This window comes from Talpa occidentalis, unplaced genomic scaffold (genome assembly GCF_014898055.3).
Source record: "Talpa occidentalis isolate TD23 unplaced genomic scaffold, MPIMG_talOcc4v2.1 talOcc4.8, whole genome shotgun sequence".
Lineage (NCBI taxonomy): Eukaryota > Metazoa > Chordata > Mammalia > Eulipotyphla > Talpidae > Talpa > Talpa occidentalis.
Genome location: NW_023605194.1, coordinates 114,096,348 through 114,114,556, shown reverse-complemented (window position 1 = coordinate 114,114,556; position 18,209 = coordinate 114,096,348).

Here is an 18,209-nt window from a genome sequence, read left to right as displayed (position 1 = left end):
TGCTGCTGGTTCCAGCAACAGGTGCCAGTCCTGGGCACACGTAGAGGGACTTCCTTGACACCCCAGCGCAACATCAAGCCACTGCTGACGCGGAACCACTCAAGCGTGGGATATTAACTCTTTCCAATCAACTTCACTGGATAAAGGGAGTCCCGAGCCCCGTGAACTCTTCTGCTAAACAATGCACCTCAGCAAATGCTCCGAGAATGTTGATTTCAGGTAAGTGTCATCAGTCCGCCTTTGCCGTAAGCCAGAAGCTGGCTCACCAGCTTGGCGTTAACCATGAAATCACTGATCTTAGGGATCAGTTACTCTTAGGGTGGCACCATGTCTCCACATTCAACTAACTTGGACCACTTTGAGGATACCCTGAACCTTTAGTCCAAACCATGATGACACGTCGGCTTGAGTTTTAAGACATGTCATGTGTTTTGATCAATTCTAGAGAGAGCGAAGTAGCCATTCTGTGAGGAAATGAACTCTTGTTCTGCAATAATTGATCATCTGTAAATATAAAAGAATAATAGATGAATAATAGAATGCCAAGATAATTTGATATGAATGTGAGATTGTTTCCATTGGCTCACTTGTCTGCACCATTGGGGTCCACGTAATATCAAATTCCAGTCCATGAATCTTTCAGATACACAATTCTGAAGTTGGTTGATAGACAGAAGTCACTGAGGCAGCCCACACCACCTGGATATCCAGGAAAATGGCTTCACTAATACAATGAAAAGTGGAAGAACTACCAATGGGAACATGCAGAAACTCTTAAAATAAGCCCATCCTCAGGTGATTCACCTGTTCAGTGTTTGCAGAGTATTAAAGTCATAAACAAAGAAAAGCTAGAACTTGAAGGGACTTTCATATGATCTCATTCCAAATGTACAAAAGGTCACATTTCTTTCTTCCAAGGTGACTCCCATGTACTGAGTTGAAAGCAGTTTCAGCCAGATCAGCTCCAGAATCTTCAATCTATTGGCCTTAAAGCGGGAAATCAAACTCTTGGGGCAATAAAATGGTGCTATGAGGAGAAAATCAAAAATCATGGCTCTTGCCCACGCACTCACAGGTGACTGGCTGAAGCAGAGAACGGGGAACTGACCAGGCCGCAGCCAACAGCCAGACACTGACAGGGTCGGAGCCATTTCGGGGCCTACACTTATTTTTTTAATCTGTAAAATAAATAAATAAATACCACAGTAAAGGCTCAGGTAGATACTGAAGATTTTGTGCCAGGTTCTTTAGTCCCAGAAACCTATTTAGAAACAACGTTGAAGCAAATGCTTAGAGTATTCGAGGAAACAAAAGACCCGCCCTTCAAGGAATCCAAGACGGGTCAGGACCGCGTGTGCTGCTTCTTTATTTTCCTCCTCCAGAACCGAGCTACTCGTTTAGGGTACGGTGTAGGGAAACAGCTAGAACACAGTCCTCCAGCATTGGGCTGCTATTCCCTGCGGCGAAGGGCCCCTCGGGTGCCTCAGAGCACAGACTATTTCGCACATGGCCAGCAGAGAAGGATGGCACCCACATTCCATCCACAGGTGCACCCACACTTTGCTCTTTGGTTTGGACCTTGATGAGAATCCAAGATGTCCCTTTGTTCCCTTTGGTTTGGGGGTGTCCAGCTGGCAGGCGGGGGCCTCAGGGTGATGCAGCTCCCCTTTGTGTGCTTTTTTTCTTTTCCTTTTTCCTTTTGCCACCGATGATTGCATAAAAAAAATAAACCATTGGCCTATGATGCTTAATAGCACTCAAATGTGCCAGGGCAGAGACCCTTTCTCTAGAAAATGAAATAAAACATATGGAAGGAAACTAAGAACTCTTGTCAAAATTATTCCACTGTGAAATTAGTTACATTCCACAAGAAAATATAATCACGCCAAGGGTTTATTTCTTCAGTGACTCTCACATAAACTGCAGTCGGAGAAAAAATCTAGTGTTCAGCTTCATAAGCCGTCAGTGCCATTGGCTACCTAAACCCATTCATATTTCATTATTTTCAGTCCACTGCAATTTCTATGCAGCCCTTGTGGATATTTCTTTGGTTCATTGAATGAAACACTCACACCCGTGCAGGGCTGGGGGGCTGCAGTCCCGGCCATAATTAACACAGTAACAGATTAAAAATACTACTTAAGATAACTGGTGTACAATTCACTTCCAAACAGAATACACATAAAAAACATTATCCAACAGAGAGCTGCCAAATGTACTGTAAACTGGAAGGCTTTCAATATCCCTTAAACACTCGGCGAGAAGCTAACTGAACCACATCTCTGCTGTCATCCGAGCATGAAGCTCTGAGATTTGTTTCAGTTTCCATCCAGTCTCTGCCAGTTCAAACTCAAGACTTCCACGGGGTAAATGCACATTTCCGTTCCCACTGGCACGGTTTACTCACTCTTTTATAAGCAATAGGTTCCCCTCTCAAGGATACTTGAGCCATCAATGAAAGAACATTCTGGAAAGGGCTGTGCTCCAGTTTCCATTCTCCTCACCTCCACAAAGCCTTTCTCTGTGCACACAGTGGGGAAGGGTACCCCGGCCTTTTCCCTATCAAAATGCACCCTGGGACACGCACACACACACACACACACACACACACGCCGTATCCAGAGGCAGAGAGAGAAATGAGCACAGACTGTAAACCCAGCTCCAAAATGCTGCAGTGGAGCCCAGTTCTGATTAAATCAAATACCATTTTCTCAGTCTCTCCCTCGCAGACATCCACCTCAGCAGGCTGGGGCTCTCCCGCCTGCACCCACACACCCCGGGGGGTGTCTCTGGCTCCTGGTGACCCTGATGGGTCCCAGCATCACTGGTCTTGCATGATTGGTCCCCAGGGCCCTGATAAGCAGAGCCCAGGCCCCAGAGCCCACAGTCTGGAGTGGGGCTGAGACAAGGGCTTCACCCGGCGGGAACGGGGCATGGGAAGCAGAGGGGCCCCATCACCTTGTCAGCAGAGCCTCTGCCTCTCTGACTCTGGGCCAACCTCGGGATGTGAAGAGCCTAAATGCCCCTTCCTTCCCATCCACCCAACTCCCAGCGCTGTGATCGTGGCCTTTCTGCCTGGACCACCTCGCTCTGCTGGGTCTGATGACATCCCACTCAAACACCTTCCCCACAAAACACCCCCCATGCTTTACAGGCGCCAGCCTGCCCCTCCGCACACCTCTGTCCAGCTCGAGCCTACCTGAGTGCCTTGGTCTTTGGTTTATTTGTCTCCTGCCTTTATTGTAACAGAGACACTGCAGGATTGGTCTTTCTTAATATCGACAACTAAAATCACTGATACATAATTGTCACTCAACAAATATTGTTAAGGTTTTAATACCTGGACAGGGAACAAATATTTGCATGATGTGTGGAAGGAGGCCAAGGATGTCCAGTCCAAAGCTCCTTCTGGATCTCTCCCAGGCGGTCACTGGCCTGGGCAGCCCAAATCCAAGCTTCAAAGCACAAACTGTATGTGCTTATCTTACATAGCGTATTGCCCACAATTCCGTGTGGACCTACTCCATCAATCTGCTAATTTTTCAGAATAAAATTCCCGATAATCTGGAGGTAGGTGGAGGGTGTTGAATCAATATTCCCACTGAACCATAGAAATGTCCATTTTAATATTCTCTTCCGTTTTTCTTGGTATGTCCAGGAAATCATTTCATCCCACCAGAAAAGTCTGATACCAAGATTAATTGGGGTTAGGTCTTGATCGAAATGGGACATGCTTTTTTAATTTAACTTAATTAATTTAACTTAAATTTCCCACTATATTACCCCTTTGTTAAGCTTATCATTTTGGAAATACGTGCTAGAAATAGGCATTTCATACAGACGAGTGATAGGAAGACCTCACAGCAGCAGGTACTCCTGGATGTCTCTGTGTTAACTACTTCGAAGATTGAGGTCAAATTCTCAGTTAAGCAACAGCAAAGCCTATTGAACATTACAAAATATATTTTATGATTAAATATTATTCCCAGGTTTATCTTCCTTTTTCCTACCTACTCTCCTGGTCTCCAATTTTCTTGCTTGAAAAAAAAAAGAAAAAGTCTTTTTTTGTAGAAAGTTGTTATTTGTAATTTTATTACTTTTTTTTTTTAAATTGAGTAACATTAGTTGACAACACTATGTGATTAAGCTTCTTTAAATGCTTATTTTAACCATGTAGGGTATAAATAATAAACATGTAAACTTGAAGTGATCCACTCTTACTTATACTTCAATATCCTGAAGTCAAATATGTTACACGGCAGTGTAATATTATTAAATAAAAAAGAGAAAACCACTTTCATGTAGCTTTTCTTGAAAGTAAAATGATTTTAAAACTGGCTGGAGGGAAGTTTTATTTATTACATAGAGGGAAGCCATTTATTCAATTTTATCTCTTACTTCCTCCTCAAAAGGGTAAGACAAATAAAATCCTCACCTGCCTACCCACCTCACTCTCAGAATTCTATCATCAAGCAGAAAGGTGAGAAATCTTGACTCTCAAAATATTTTACAATATTTACAGAGCTGGAAGATGTTAAGAAATGCAGAGTGATCATATTTATTAGGAACCTTGCTTTTCAAGAGAGAAGGAATGCATCAAGAAAATAAATCATAAATACAAAACTCTACTGACTCTTCAACTATTCAGAAGATCTTCCTTGAGGACTATACTTTTGAAATGTGTAGTTCTTTCACTAAAATAAAATAAAAACAGAATTTAAAGCTGATTAGCAGCAAAATTATTGCAAGTGTAATGAAATTTTGTCACAACTTCTTTTTTTATAACTTTCATATTCTTGGTGATGTTATGACATCTGCTTTTTACGTAGGTATTTCCGTTTCCAATTAAAATGCTCCCCAAATTAATATTTTGACAAAAAACAAGCCTTGAGAGGCCAGCACGTGATGTAAGATTTCACAAACAAAACCTATTCTTTTTAAATACACGCGAACAAACGCCCTAGGATGCTTTTTATGAACTCATTATTTAAATGCGTGGAGGTGAGCAAATGTTACCTTGCTGCTGACTCAAGACACAGGTGTGTGGGCCGGGGATGTGGAAGCTATTTGCAAAGGGAAGAGGATGTCACCTAAATTAATGTGGTGACCTCACCTCATAAGTCATCTCCTCCTTTCTGCTCTGCCACACTCTGGAAGAGGAGAGGTCAACACTCCACTCATTTAGAGCCTGCTGGGCCTATTTATCCACCACGGGCCTCACTACCCTTCACGTGGTCGGGATCCACTAAGACTGAGACTATAAACTCCTTTAAGAACCCACTTATTCAAAACAATGAATCAGCCATTAAATTTGAACAAAAATATCAAAACGCTTCCTGCTAGGCCCTTAGCCATGGCTAGTCCACCCGCACAGGCGAGCAGGTGGCTCCAGATGCAGGCTTCAGAGCTGCTGAACACCCTGCTCATCCCAAAACAGTCGTCTTCTTCTGTGTGTTCTTTTCATAGTTTCCCCAAAATCCTTGAAAAAAGCAACCTGGGATTTCTTTGTGCCATTAGACTGAAGAATTAAATTCCTTGAAGCAGGAGCTCTCTATTAAGGCCGGTGACCAAGTTCACAAAAAAAGCAGGAAGCTGAGAATCTCAGAGAAAAGGAGGTGCTGAACGTGTCAGAAACAAACTTCAAGAGGTCAAGGCTTTGTTTCTGATTTGCTTTTTCTGAAGGCGGCCACAAGCCACAAGGACCCAGGGAAAGGACTGAGCACCCTTTCTGGAGATTTAGATTGGTGAGGACATAATTATGACCAGTCATAAAAATAACTGAGTACTGAACAAATGGTTCTCCCTGGCCCTGATGGGCCAACTTCCATCAGTAAACATATTCTCAGCACTGTTTTGTTTCCAGTGATGTCCAAAGGGTGGTAGCTTCAGTTTTCCTGCCCACAGATCAGCTATTCAGCACATCCACATGGTGCTCTGGAGTCTATTGAACATTCAGTGAATCAGGGTGAATGGCAGCCGGCCACCTTGGATGGGCTCACTTTTTTTTTTCCATTCTTTGAGGTTTTCAAACTGTGATTTGAGTTCATTTCTATAGCTAATTATCAAGTTAGAGATGACAGAGAAGATAAGGGGAATAGTAAGGAGTTGAAGAAAGACTCGAGACTGGTGGGGGGGATCTGAATGTTGGGGTTTCCTGCTTCCTGATGCACATGGAGATCCATGTGAATTAGACCTTTTCTACTCAAGTCTTCGTTTCCACCAATTACACACGAAACTCTAGCACAGATTTCCAATTATATGAAGATTAAAAGAATAAGATCCCTGTTGCCAAGGAGCTCTGGGTCCTTGGAAAGTCACCACGAATGTGTCCCGGGTGCATAAAATCTCCTGCAGTAGCTGGAGGCAGACTCGAAGGAGCAGAGAGCAAAGTGTCTTAAGAGTTCTGAGATAGAAAGACTAAGAAGAAAGATTTCATGAAAGAGAGAACATCGGAAGGGTTTTTTTTTAAAAAATTATGATTATAGAATGGGGTATGATTCTGACACATGGGAACCAAGGCGTCACTCCCAGGGCCTCACCAGCTGAGAGAACGACAATCCCGAGGGGCTGTTCTGGGTAAGTAGTGTCCTGAACAGGTGGGATCTGTAATATCACGTGTTCAGCCATCCTGATCTCTTTCCTTTCTTTATGATAAATGCCTCCATTTTTTTAAATTTTTTAAAAAATATTTATTTATGCACACAAGAACTGGGGTATAGGCCAGAGATGTGGGGGGTGAGAGGATTCACCAGAGACAGAGTGGGGAACAGAACTGACTGAAGCACACTGCTGAGGGGAGCAGCAGGGGGAACAGGAGAGGTCTGCTGCACCATGTGGGTAGCTCCCTGGCCAGGGATTGAACTCGTGCTGCAGAGGCTGCGGATAGCTCCATAGGTTGTGCCTTAACCCCTGGGCCACCAGGGAGGCACAATGCCTCCATTTTGATAAACATATTTTCTCACATGTCTGTATTTCCCAATAATTTTAATCATCTGCAGGCCCCTCCTAGACAATTTGTCAGCTGTCTAAATTCAATGTCACTGAGTGATTATTTTCTTAGTGGGTAAGAGTCTCAGACATGGGCACATTCAAATCAGTTTTTCTTCTCCCTTATGAAGTAGAAAGAAAATGAATATTGACAAGGTTAAGGAGGAGATTAAACCAAGTGAGATTCAGAGTCAGCCTGATTCCTCAGCTTGAGGGAACACGTCCCAACCGAGAGAGGGGACACCGGCCACTGGGTGTCTCTCCTGCCTTTTCTCCATGTTCATGTCCCATAAAGCAGCCAAGCTCTTGGCACCAACCTCAAGCCTGGATTCAGGTGCACCCAAGTGCTTGTCAAAGTCGCCCACTTATATGGGACCAGGGTACGAATCCAGTTGCCACTGCAGCTAAGAGAGCAAGTGGGCAGAGGTGCTGCAGGGGCTCTCGTGACAGGGAGCAGGAGACACCAGCAGACACATGACATCAGGGCTGCATATGCACTCACCACCCTTCCCTCTGGGGACGCTCCCATCACTGCCCCCGAGGGTCTGCTGCATACCTGCCATCAGTTCTGCGTTCATTTGCCCAACATGCTTTAGCTCTGAACTCTCTCTGGGCATGACAGCGGGGATGGCAGGAGGCCCCTCGTCTTATGAACAGTGGGTCTCGCCTTTAGGAAATTATTGAAATGCTGACAGTAATTCATTCCTGCCAATGGCTTCCAGAAAGTCAGAGAAAGAACAGGCACCACCTCAGAGGACAAAGAAAGGTAATTCTTTTGTGATTTTAAACGTATGGAAAGAAAGATCTCTTTGTAACACTGGCAATGTGCTACACAAACAACAGTTTGCAAGACTGATTAAGCCCCAAGGGTCACTCTGGGGATTGATCCATGGTGCAGGCAACTTACCACTTTACCTGTCGTGAACAGAGCAACGGCACAAAGTCAACAAGAACAGCTGAATTTGGTAGTAATTTTGTTCAAGTACAGAAGACAAAACACAAAACAGGGGTTAAGTGGTCCAACTGTGTAGACTTTCTGATTTACATGATTATGCAACTGGTAGAGTTTGATTTTTAGTTGTAGAAATTTGAGGGTAGACTTTGGGTCATAGTGTGTTCCAGATTTTCAAAGGCTTCAAGTTTTTCCATGCTCACTTCTAGCCCACAGTGATTGTAAGTTTTTCCTATCTTTGTGTATCTTTGGAAAAGAAATACTTTCTTGAATCCCTTTTCACTCCCTTTACTTCTTTTTTCCTACTGGCATACATTTGAACTGAAAGTTTAATCTCTCCACTTTAGCAAGCACATTTTTCAATTTTTAAAAAGCTGACAGGAAGATTGCTGAATGTGACACAAGAAAACAGAATGAATCCATAGAATTATCTGAAACTTGTGTCTCCCGAAGCAGAGGGGGCATTTTGATTTCGATTTTTTGCATCTATTCCATTGCCTAATGTAGTAGGTGGTTCTTATGCAGTCCTTTCTCAGAATTTCTAAATAAGCTAAATCAGAAAGAGAAAGACACACACCACATGATTTCATTCATATGTGGTAGATAAAGAAACAAATGATCAAAATAAACCCTTGGGCTATAGCGGCAAATGTTTCTCAGCAGCAGGCAAAGAGGAGAAGGGACAAGCAGGTCAGTCAAAAGGGGTTAACTGTATGGTGAAAGGTGGAAACACGTCATTTGATGATAAACAAAATGTAGTTTATATGGATGTTGACTTATAAGGTTATACACCTGAAACCTATATAATATTATAAACCAATGTTGCTTTCATAGAAAAAAATGAATGTTTGTGTTGAAAGGATAGAGTGATTATATTTTGTCACCTGTCTCTTTCAATATGGCCTCCAGGAAGACAAGAGATCGTCCTGCTTCTCAGGACTAAGCCTGGAAAAGTGGGTTTACTGAGACAAATGTCAGTGAGCCAGTTACAGGATCAGAGAGTTTGAAGTGTGAGACCTGGCCAGCCAGTAAGTCAAATGCCTTTTCAAGGAGGAATAAGGTATAGCAGGGAGAGCAGACAGAGGTAGGTGCTGACAGAACACTCTCTTGACTAATTTGTCAATGAATCTCTACATTACTAGGTTTCAATCTGTTCATCTCTAAGCTGAAGCAAACTGAACTTAAAAAAATGTTCTATGTAAGTCAGGGTAAAAGTTCTCTGTAGTCTATTGCCTTTCATCTAGTAATCCAAAAAAGAACTATCACAAGAGAGGTCCTGAAATTTTGCCTTGAATAAGTATTTCATCATAATAATTGAAATTAAAAATAGGGCTAAAGCAGGTATCTTATTTGTTTCCTTGCTCAGAACCTCACTTTCTTCATTTCCCCTCCTCTTGTTGACGTGGGTGTAATCCGTATGTACTTCTGGTCTCACTTGGCTTCTGGGGAGATCAGTGTTGTGGTTTTCTCAAAGATCCAGTGTTTCTGATTGTCACAATATTTTCATGATTTTTAGTAACTATGTCCTAATCCCCCAGTATCCCCTTTCTAGAACATCACTTTCCAGCACATCTCTACATTTGTCTATGGCTAATTTTTCCCACAAATTCAAAAACCCTTCATTCCCATGGACCCACTGTGGGGCAGTTCTTCTAACTGAAAACTCATGGGTATGCAAGATGGCGGCCAGTAGTCTCTGATCTTTCCACATTGTGTTCATTCTCTGCAAATCCCTTCGCCCCTGACTCACTTTGAAGGCTCCTGCTGGAAGAACACAGGGAGAACCGCGGCAGCTCTGCACTCCTATTCTTCAAGAACATGAGGTCTTGAGGACTGCTTCCTGCCAAGAGCAGTTCCTCATTTATTCTACAAATAACAGGATAGAATCAGAGATGAAATGGGGAAATTTCTGGGCTGTTCTCTGTATCAGGCCCCTTCTAAAACTGTTCCCAAGTGAAGGAAGGAGACATGAAAATGATTATCAAGTGGAAATCTACATCTCTACATATTTTAAAATCCATTCTTCTAAGAATAGTTGTATAAAACAGAAAATAAAGAGAAAACTAGGAAGGAAGGATGCAGTTAGTTACTGAAAGTCAGTCAATGTAGGTGCAAGCCATTTAAGAATAAAACTAAAAGTAGCTGTGATTGACAAATGGATTTCAAATTGGTAAGTGACAGACATTGGAAAGAAGATCACCGGGGGAGGGAGAGTATAAGCACTAATTACTCTGAAAGGAGCTCTTACTCCTTTTCCTGACGTTTCTCCGCTCCTTTTGTGTGTTTTATCAAATGCACAGATGCAAAAACTCCAATTGAAATAATTGTCAGTGCTCACCTCAGCTCCTTTTCATTCCGGCTTACATTTCTAAATCACATTTATTTCATAACGTTAAACTCAAGCCAGATGAAATCCCTTGACAAAAGAATCGAACACATCCAAATTGATCTCTTAAGTGGATCAATAGAAACGTAACTGAAATGGATTGGGGATTTTATCAAACTTGATGTAGTAGAACACTAATAAGATCACTTCCAATTCACACATATAGAACTAAATTTTCAGCATAAATTCATCTGATTACTAAGGGTGAATGACCACCCTTAATAATGGATTAAGGTGGTAAAGAATTCTCTTTCTATATGAAAATGCTATTTTTTTCCTTTAAATTCTTAAAAGATGACTTTCACTTTTCTTCTTATACCAAATTCCACTTTTTTTCTTAACAGGTCAAATTTGACTTCAGAATTGCTTTAATTTTCATCAGTTGACATGCCTTCTATTTTTGTCAGTCAGAAATGTCTTCTGAAGTATTTTCAAATGGGAATTTTGTCACAGACAGTAGAAGCCATGATGATACACATGCATTGGTCCAGTAAACCATAACATGCCTAAAAGCTGCTTGCAAAATATTGCAAATATTAGTTAGTAAAGCTGTCAATATGACAGGATTTTGTCTATTTGAATTATTAGCTTTGTCTGTTTTGTGACTATTAATTTGATAATCCAAATAAAGATTTCTTAGAAGATCTGTTACAGGGTAGGATTGGTAAATATTTTCATAAAATGTATGCATGACAATTTCATGATAAATCATCCATTTAGTTGCAGTGATGAGGGTCTTCAGTTGTGTTGAGTCTTGACTACCGAGGGCCCAGAGCAGCTTTCACTTTTCTTCCATAGAGAAAGTATTACCATGAAATGTGCAAGTTTTTTGCTGTGCATTTTGCTAGTGGATGCTTGTAGTTGTACTTCTTCTGAATCTTTTCTTTAGAGGATCATAAAATAATGGCTCGTGATTTAAACCTCTTTCAAAAATCTCCTCTTCCCTCTCCCTCTCTCTGTGAGGTAAGTAAACCCAAGAGCAGAAAGCTTCTCAATACCTAAGAAAATGCTCCAACAGGCAGCCTTGCTTGCAACCCTTCTCTTGGTATCTGCCTCTTGCCCTCTCTTCTGATGACTGCTGGCTGATACGTGTGCTTCAGTAACGGAATAAGGAGAGTAACAAGATTGGACATGTGGTCTGCTTTGCCACTTTGGGTCTTAAAACCTAGATGGTTTGGAGGGACAACTGCATCTAAAACATTCTCGTTTTGGTCCAAGAGAGCCCACAGTGTTCTACATATGAGTATCAATCTAAAGCCCTGAAGCTTCTAGTGTGCTGTCCCCATGGGTCACCATCTCTGTTCACCTTTGTCCAGAAATGAAAAATGAAAATAAAAAAGAGGCTAACTTGTGTAGGGTATATTTAGCCATTTGTGGGTTCCCCAGGAAGACTACCAAAGAAAAATCACCCTAAAAGCTTTTAATAATGGGAACCGTGAAAAAGATAAAGATGAGTAAGATGCTTTACAGACTCTGACATGATCTAGAATCACCCGCACCCACTGATGCCAGCCTTCTCTAAGGGCAAGTTAATTTTTCCCTAATGTAGTTTTTCTAAATAAATGCTTTGCTTTTTTTCTAAATATATAAGCAAGCTTCTGCTTATTGTAAAATAAAAATGTAGAAAATCTGGTAAATCACAAAAATTAAAAAAATTAACATATAGAATTCCACGTGCTAGAGAACCCGCACTGTGTTTAAGTCTAAAAGTTTGGCAACTGAAATATTAACTAGGAAACTTTTTTCCACTTCCAGGTCAAAGGTCCAATAAGGTTAAACTTTGATATATTCATTGCAAGGAGAGGTCACCATTTCAGAAAGAAGAATATTCAAGGTAGTCAAGAAGGAGCGAAGTTGCCTCAATTCTTGTTACGAGTTAACTGGTTCCATCCCTTTTCTACTTACCTGGTTATGCGGGGAATTATCCCAAAGGGGGAGAGAGGGTGGCTGGAAGAGCATGGCCATCTCTAAGAGGGGGAACGTGTCAGGCCACCAAGTTCCAGGTCAGCACAAAGAAAGCGCCCGTCCATTTTCAAGTGGATGATAATGCAAGTTTTGCTTTGAGTAACACCCCTGGAGGCTCATTAAGAATATGCCTCCATCTCCTCTTGAATAAGGAGTCAGGAGGTTGTACAGGAAATAGCATTTGAATTCCTTTGAGAGGGCAAAGTCATAAGAAAGGATGTGACTTGAGTATGGAGACCTAAGGAAGAGCAGAGGCGAAAAATTATTCAAGGTGAGAGATTACTCTTGTGAAGAAGTAATGGAAATGAGAGGTGGATGTCGCTGTTTCCTCAGAAATCAAATATCACTCTTTCCCTTCTTCCCGAGTGCTCCTGGAAGGAGCTTCCACAGCCCCACCTGACTGAACTCGGGCCTACCTTGGCCAATGAAATGTGCATGAAACAGTGCAAGTTGATGAGATGCCAAGCCTGTGGTTTGCCATGTTCCTCCTTTATGCAGTGACAAAGTTCCAGAAGAGAAAGGCTCCATCCAAAGGAAACACAACAAGCAGCATCAGAAATCACCAAGAAGAGTATTATCTTGAGGGAAGTAGACATGTACCATTATAAGTTAATAAGATTTTAGGTTATTTGTTACTGCAGTGTAGAACAACCTTTTCTGATGATATGGCCGGGTGCCCAAGCTTCCCCAAATCGATGGGAGAGGCAGAGATGACACCCACAGCAGGAGTCAGGCAGAATACCATGTCAGAGTTGAGCTATAAAAGAGATCTGTTTTGCTTTTGTTATTTGCACAAGAGTTTTCTTACATCAGGTAAACTTCTGGCAGCTGTATAGACTGAATTTTTTCACTACACATTTGATTTTGAATTACACGTCATTTTTATGAAAGAAATGGTATGAGCATCGTTCATGTAAGCACTTTTGGAAATTAACATTTTTAATGTTCATGGTTCTATCCCATTTATTTATTTATGGTGCCACTGACATTCCGATTGTCTATTATTTACCGTTCTCAGTGATACTATAAAACTATCTTCATCTCCCCCTTGTATTCAAATTTCGAATGTATGTAATTTTGCAACCTTAGTTGACTGAATTTTGCTTATTTAAAAATCTCTTTTGGACTGTCTCTTGCATTTGATGGGAGCTCATTATAGGGACATATTATGTTTATTATTTTCTCTTAATTTCCCTTGATACTTATTCCAGTAAATTACACAGAGCTAATACATAATAATTATAACTAGCCAAGTAACCAAATAGCTATAAACATACTTTTCTCTGACTCTTACAGAGATAGCTGACAGGATGTGGAATGTTTCATAACAAAGCTGCTGAATGGCTGACTTAACAGCATAAACATTTGCATGTATTTATCGGGTGACTAATTCTCGCATATACACCGAGTTTTAGCCTACATTTGATATAGATGGTCAGGCTCTCATCATAGTTCTTTAGAATTTTTTCACTGGCAAAACCAATACTATAATTTATCCAAATCCCAATTCCCTGCATTATTCAATAGCTAAACACTATTAAACACAGTAAGATTTTACTAAATCAATAGAAAAATACCACAAGTGAAAAAAAAAAAAGACTAAGTCTTTGTAATTAATCATCTATAAATAATATATGTTCACAGAGACAACATAAATCATCCTCAAAGAGGGTAAAGAAAAATTGGCTTTGGGCCTCCCTGGTGGCGCAAGGGGTTAAGATGCAACCTATGAAGCAATCCGCAGCCACTGCAGCACAAGCTCGAGCCCCAGCCAGGGAGCTACCCACATGGCACAGCAGACCTCTCCTGGCTCACCCGCTGCTCCCTTCAGCAGTGTATTTCATCAGTCTGCCTGTTCTGTTTCCCACTCTGTCTCTGGGGAATCCTCTCACCCCCTGCATCTCTGACCTGTACCCCTATTCTTGTATGCATAAATAAATAAATCTTTAAAAAAAAGAAAAAGAAATCTTTGCTTTCCAATTATCTTATAAACCCTTACAATTAGACTCTAAATTCAGCAAAAGTAATGAATGTCTGAGACAAGAGTGTGGGCAATGGTTTGGAATGATAGGTGAAATTTTTTGATGTGAGCAAGAAGATAAATGACAATATCAGTCTCTAAAAGAGAGAAACCCATGTTGAGGGGCTGATGTGGGAGGACAAGTCTCGTGGAGTCACAGGAGGGTGGGAAGAACGTGGAGCAGGTGTTCGGTGTGTAGATGAGGATGTCCATTTGTTGGTATGGGGATAATTCCTGCACTTATCTACCTGGCTGTGCAGGTCTAATCTTGGTACATTCAGTGGTTTAAACTTACACGAGAAAAGAAAAGCAGTAAGTGGAGAAATAGGAAAATGCCTTACCCGGGCAATAAAGTAGTGAAAATAAATGCTTACACAATAATACGCTTTAACTCATTTGGGGTAAGTGCTGGCCGTTAAATGCAGTCAAAACAGATACCATGCTGTGAATTACAGGGTCTTAAACATCCCTTTAACTGATATTTGACTTGTTAGAATGTAATGGTGGGTGGAGAGAGGAGTATCACAATAAATAATAGAAGATAAATTCTAGGCCTGTCAACAATGATTTCTTATGTGTTATTTTCACTTAAACACTGAAGGAAATGACAAAGGCATAAATAGAATGGAAGTCAACTTAATGAAGTCTTTTTTTATTCAGTTCAGTAACACTGAATCTAATCCAGTGTGCAAACAGGACAATTTTGGCATTTAAGTCAGTCCTCGGTACCGGTTTGCTTGGATATAAACTGAGAAGCGCGTCTAGAATTGTCTTTATTCGAGTGAGTCAAAAAGGTCAATGTCTTCATGTCATCCACTTTTTGCATTTCTTCAACTTGATGGTGTCTGCAAAATCTTTTCGACGTGTAAGGTTTATTCTTTTGTTGAAGAAGATTGCTGCAGATTAGTGCATACTTGGTTACTCCAGAGTGGAGCGGAGCAATAAATCTATATACAGAAGCACTGTAGACTTCTGGAAGCTAAGAGGCCCTCAGGACAAGCTGTTTTACCTTTCAGCTTCTCTCAGTACTCCTGTCTCAACTGCCATTGATCTAAATCTACTCTGTCAGTTCAAAATCAAAGCAAGTCAAAGGTCGGGCTGTGCCGTCCTCCGCTGCACTAATAGCTATCTGTGAGCAAAAGTTGCTTCAAGATGCCAATTGGTACTGGATTATCCATTCATTCGACCATCTTATAGAGGGTCTAGCTTACGTCAGACATCATGTCTGGAAATAATATAATTAAAATAGTAAGTGCATCATCCCTGTCTCTCTTAGGGGCCTAGATGTATTGAGTCACAAATTCCACAATTCTGGAAGAGACAAAGGCAGTCGCACAATCACTGTGCTTCCAGTGCCCAGCTTTCTCTTGTGTTACCTGCTTCCAGAGCATTTATGGTCTTAGCTCCTTTAAGCTAAGAACACACACACACACACACACACACACACACACACACACTTCTACCTACTCTGAAGCTCAGCAATGCTGCTGAAAATCCAGTGCTCACAAGCACAGAGCTACCGGCAGGACGCATGGTCTCCTCCTACCTCTCTAGCTCCTTCAGTCTCCCCCTCTTATCTCTTCTCCACTCTCCATCTGTCAAGACCAAGAAAAATTATTTTTCTAGTTGCATGGCTGACATGTCTGCCTTATTTCATTTGAATGTTCTAATTTAAAACAAAGTCTCTAATTTATGACACTCTTATTTCCCCCTATTATCTCTAGATTCCAGACAGGGTTGTTGAGTAGAACTTTCTGCAATGATGGGAACGCTCAAAGGCCATCTTGTCCATTGACTGCTGGTGGTTTGCAGCTAGACCATTGCACATGTGGCTAGTGCAAGTGGGAAATGGAATTTTTTTTGAGTTTCAATTCACTTAAATTAAAGTAGTCACACGAGTCTCGTGACTCCCACATAGGAGAGTCACTCCAGATAAAGCAACCTCTCCCAGCAATTCAAGAACTTAATAATCAGGACTATATTTGCAATGAAGTCATTAAGTGTATCTTCATAGACCTCATTTTCTTCTTATTAAATATCCAATTTCTTAATGAAAAAGCACAAAGGACTGAATTATCCAACTAAACTCACATGAATCAGACTTTTAAGTTTTGTTATAATGTTGAGTTTTGAAATCATCCATGGGGGAGTCTGGGTCCCTAATGCCACTGCCCTGTTCCTTTCTGGCCACATCAAAATGTCTTCTGGCCCCGATTAACATGAGAGCACGAGTAACGTCTGCAGCTATACTATGTACACCGAGGTGTCTGTTTTAACCATGAACGAGTTCCATTTTATACCCAAATGGCTTTCATGACATTTCCTGGAAACCGCTGTCCACAGAGCCATAGATTCAGTTCCCTGAAAGTTGGTAGACCACCCCAAAATATCACTAACAGACCAGGTGCGTCTGCTAAATGCAGTCCTAGACAAAAGTCTCCCCCGCTGCTAAACACCACTGGCATGTTTCCCAAGAGCTCTGGAATTAGAGTGTTGGGCACCTGTCCTTCCTCGGGCACCTGTCCTTCCTGGGCACCTGCCCTTCCTCGGAGGCATTGTCCAGGTAAAGGAAGAGAGTGGACTGAAGAACTGATGCCTGGCCATTCCCTTCCTACTCAAGAACCTGCCTTCATTGATGCCACGCTGACTCCTAACTGCAAGCATCCAACTCTCAGGCAGCGAGGGTGTGAGTGTATTCCTGTAAGTGTCACCCAAGATACAATTTCCTATTTGATCCAAATCCAGCAGTCCTAAGGGAATACTGCAAATGAAATCTTAACACTGGTTGCAGGCCTCCTATACTATGGAGAAGTAATTTTTCACGTCTGATTAGGAAGCCACTAGCTGCATGTGGCATTTGAGCACCTGGCATTTGAGCACCTGGCATTTGAGCCGTGGCTGGTTCCAATGGAGACATTTTATTTAATTAATTAATGTAAAGGGAGGTGCCCACCTGATCTTGAAGACTTAGACCAAAAAAAAAAGTAAAATCACTAATAATTGTTATATTAATTACTTGCCTAAATGAAAATAGTTGGGATCTAATATGTGAAATAACATTAAAATTATTTCACTGATGTCTTTTTATTTTCTTAATGTGACTGCATTAAAGAATGTTGAGAAAGACTCGGTCTGGCTTCCGTGGCTACGGTTCGCTTCTCTGGGGCTGGCACTGGTCTGAAACAGCCTCCTCCCAATACTCTTTGCTTTCACAGTTCAGAGCCTCCTCGTGCCGCCTCCGGATTCCCAGTTGTTGCATTTTCACGGGCCCGCCGTCCAGTGCCGCCTTGGACACACCATGTCTGTTTTGCTCTGCGCCAGCGCAGCCAAGATCTCGTAGCCTTGGTCAGTCATCAGTGTAAAGAACAGGCCTCGTACGTGTGGCGACATCATCGACAGTGCCCAGGCCAGGGAGGCGGCGAAGGGCTTTTCTTCTCTTTGTGCCGTTGGGTCCTGCTTTCCCTTCCTTTCTCCCCAGGAGCAAAGCAGCGTCTCTCTCTGTCTCCGGCCTCCAAGACTAGCGAGTGCCATGTTTGTGTGAGATGCGTCTGTCTCCCTTTACTTGAGGGGTTTTCTCCTTAAGAGCCGGATTCTTGAGGACACTTGACTTCACTTTTTTACATTTAAGATACAAAGATGCGCGTCACACCGAGGTTCACACTCTAGAAGGCCACGCAGAGACGTCCATGCCTTCATCGCTGGCCTTTGAGGATGACTTGGCCGAGTACAAACGCCCTTTGCATCTCAGGGGCCCACCTGCAGCTCCCAGAGTTTCATAATCACATCACTTCAATGAACAATGAGAAAAAGAAGCAGCCTCCCCCGTGGCACAGGGGTTGGGGCTCAGCACTATGAAGTTACCACAGCCTCCACAACACGAGTTCGATTCCGGCCAGGGA